Source organism: Symphalangus syndactylus, chromosome 2 (genome assembly GCF_028878055.3).
Source record: "Symphalangus syndactylus isolate Jambi chromosome 2, NHGRI_mSymSyn1-v2.1_pri, whole genome shotgun sequence".
NCBI classification, from domain to species: Eukaryota; Metazoa; Chordata; class Mammalia; order Primates; family Hylobatidae; genus Symphalangus; species Symphalangus syndactylus.
In genome coordinates, this window is record NC_072424.2 from 108,461,701 (window position 1) to 108,465,350 (window position 3,650).

At 45.8% G+C, this 3,650-nt stretch overlaps 1 pseudogene; it reads left to right on the plus strand.

Annotated features, from left to right (window-relative positions):
- The first annotated feature begins 250 nt into the window (after window positions 1-250).
- On the plus strand, window positions 251-1,210 carry LOC129462322 (olfactory receptor 7E24-like; annotated as a pseudogene).
- Window positions 1,211-3,650: the final 2,440 nt, after the last annotated feature.

Below are 3,650 nucleotides of genomic sequence, written 5' to 3' on the forward strand. Positions count from 1 at the left end.
ATCTGGTTCTTGGAACATTCTTGAATCTAGTGTCTCTAAGGCAGGTGTGTACAGCAAGAAGTGAATAACACAGAAATCAATGATGAAAGCATTAGAAGACAATTGAGTTTGTCAGAACTGCAAAATATTGCTGAGTGTGGATTGCTCTGAAATCTGAAAACAATACTTGTGAATTGCTTCTATCCAAAATGCAGACACAATGCCAGTGTCGGTTTACTTGTTTCCCATTTTTCAACCCCCTTTTCTAGGCAAAAGGTGTCGAAACCATGCAGACCCACAGAATCTAACAGATGTCACTAGGTTCCTCCTCCTAGAACTCTCAGGGGATCCAGAACTGCAGCCGATCCTTGACGGGCTGTTCCTGTCCGTGTGCCCGGTCACGGTCCTGGGGAACCTGCTCATCATCCTGGCCATCAGCCCTGACTCCCACCTCCACACCCCCATGTACTTCTTCTTCTCCAACCTGTCCTTGCCTGACATCGGTTTCACCTCCACCACGGTCCCCAAGATGATTGTGGACATCCAATCTCACAGCAGAGTTATCTCCTGGGCAGGCTGCCTGACTCAGATGTCTCTCTTTGCCATTTTTGGAGGCATGGAAGAGAGACACGCTCCTGAGCATGATGGCCTATGACCGATTTGTAGCCGTCTGTCACCCTTTATATCATTCAGCCATTATGAACCCGTGTTTCTGTGGCTTCCTAGTTTTGTTGTCTTTTTTTTTTTTCTTTTCAGTCTTTTAGACTCCCAGCTGCACAACTTGATTGCCTTGCTAATGACCTGCTTCAAGGATGCGGAAATTCCTAATTTCTTCTGTGACCCTTCTCAACTCCCCCATCTTGCATGTTGTGACACCTTCACCAATAACATAATCATGTATTTCCCTGCTGCCGTATTTGGGTTCCTTCCCATCTCGGGGACCGTTTCCTCTTACTATAAAATTGTTTCCTCCATTCTGAGGGTTTCATCGTCAGGTGGGAAGTATGAAGCCTTCTCCACCTGTGGGTCTCACCTGTCAGTTGTTTGCTGAGTTTATGGAAGAGGCGTCGGAGGGTACCCCAGTTCAGATGTGTCATCTTCCCCCAGAAAGGGTGCAGTGGCCTCAGTGATGTACACGGTGGTCACCCCCGTGCTGAACCCCTTCGTCGACAGCCTGAGAAACAGGGATATTAAAGGTGTCCTGTGGCAGCCACACTGCAGCATGGTCTAATCTCAATATCTTTTTATCTGTTCCATTCCTTTTGTAGTGTGGGTTAAAAAAGGCAGTAAGGTCAAATAAGAATGATAACACAGGGTGAACACCCACTGTGACATTAGGAGTAATACCTCCCTAGGATATAAAAAATACTGTCACAGATTATACACACAAGGGGTACACCCACTGTGATATTAGAAGCAATATCTCCCTATAATACGAAGAAAAAGATCACAAGGTGTGCACACTGTGTGATCTTAGGAGTAATCTTTACCATGGATATTACAACTAACATCAAGGGTGTACACACACGGGGTACGCACACTGTGATATCAGGAGTTGTATCTCCCTAGGATATCACGAATCATATCACAGGGTAGACACTCTGTGTGTACGTCCACTGTGATATTTGAAGTCATATCTCTCTATGACATTATAAATAATATCAGAGGGTGCACACCCCTGTGACATATTAGGAGTAACACCCTTCTAGGGTATTACAGATAATGTCACAAGGTGAACACCTTCTGTGACATTTTGTACACCCTTTGTGACATTGAAAGATACATCCCCCTAGGATATTACGAAGAATGACACAGGCGGTGTACACACATTGTGAAATTAGTAGTGGACTCCTGCAAGGATATTACGAATCTTATGACAGGGTCCGCACGCCCTGTGACATTAGTAGTGACGTTTTCCCAGAATATTACGAAGAATATTAAAGGGTGCACAGGACCTGCGACTTACGACTAACATTTCCGGAGAATATTACACGTAATATCACTGTGTGTACACCCCGTGTGACATTATGAGTAACTTCCCACAGAACTATAACGAAATATATCACAAGGTGTACACCCTCTGTGACATTAAAAGTAATATTTCCCTAGAATATGACGATAATATCACAGAGTGTACACCCTCTGTGATATGAGGAGTGACATCTTCTAAGGATAATACGAGGGATTTCACAAGGTGTAGAAACCCTGTGACATAAGGAGTGACATCCCCCTAGCATATGATGAATAATATTAAAGGGAACACAGCCCGTGTGGCAATCAAAGTAACTTCCCCTTAGGAGACTGAGAATAACACCCCACGGTGTACACACATTATGATATTCTTATTATTGTCCCGCTAGGATATTGTGAATAATATCACAGTGTGCAGAGTCCTGTGACTTGAGGATGAACATTCCCCTACATTGCGGATATAGCAGGGTGTGTACCCCCTGTGACTTTAGTAGTGGCACCTTCCCAGAATACGGAAAATAATGTCCCAGGGTGTCAACCAAGTGCGGCAGTAGAGAAAACATCCTAGGTGTAAAGGATTAACAGGGCGCCGCCCGCGATGGGGGAGTCATATCACCTCCCTCTCCCCCCCTGAATATTACGAGCCACATCGGAGGAGGGCGAGGGCGCCCCCCCTTGTACTAAGAGCCAGCGGGGGAGAGGGGCTGGCTCTTATTCCCCGTATCGCGGGGGGCGCCTCGCCCTCCTGAGATGGGGGTCCCAACAGCCAGCGGGGGAGAGGGGCTGGCTCTTACTCCGCGTATCGCAGGAGGTGTGTACAGCCCCTGCGATCTTGGGAGTAATATCATCCTCTCCCCCTGAACAGAAGAAACAATATCACAGGAGGATGTACACCCCCTGCGATATTGGAAGTAACATCATTTTCTCCCCCTAGGGATATTCGGAACAATATCAGAGTGGGTGTGTACAGCCCCTGCGACATTGCCGCCACTATCTTCCTCTCCTTCCCAGGATAGAAGGAACAATATCACAAGGGGGTGTACACCCCCTGCGATATTCGGGGTATTATCTTCCTCTCCCCCGCTGCCTAATAGGAACAAGGTCACAGAAGGGGTGTGCACCCCCTGCTATATTGGGAGTGATAGCATCCTCTCCGTCCCTGGATATCAAGAACAATATCCCTAGGGAGTGTCCACCTCCTGCGATATTCAGACTAATATCATCCTCTCGCCCCCTGGATATTAGGATCAATATCACAGGGGTGGTGCTCACCCCCGGTGAAATTGGATGAAATGTCGTCCTCTCCACCTTCGGATGTTAGGGACAGTATCACAGAGGAGGTCTCCGCCCCCTGCGATATTGGGAGTCATATCATCCGCTCCCAACCAGGATATTAGGAACAAGATGACTGTAGGGATGGACACCCACTGCGATATTTTGAATAATGTCATCCTCTACCCCCTGGCTATTAGGAGTAACGTCATAGAGGGGTGTACACTTTCTGCGATATTGGGAGTCATATCCTCTCCCCCATGGATATCGGGAACAGTTTTATTAATTATTAATATTAATAAATATAACAACAATTAATAGTAATCATCAATATTAATAATTACAGTAGAGACAGTAAAACTTAATACAGATTAAAAATATTAACGATTACTCTTAATAATTAATAGCAATATCACTATTAATAATAA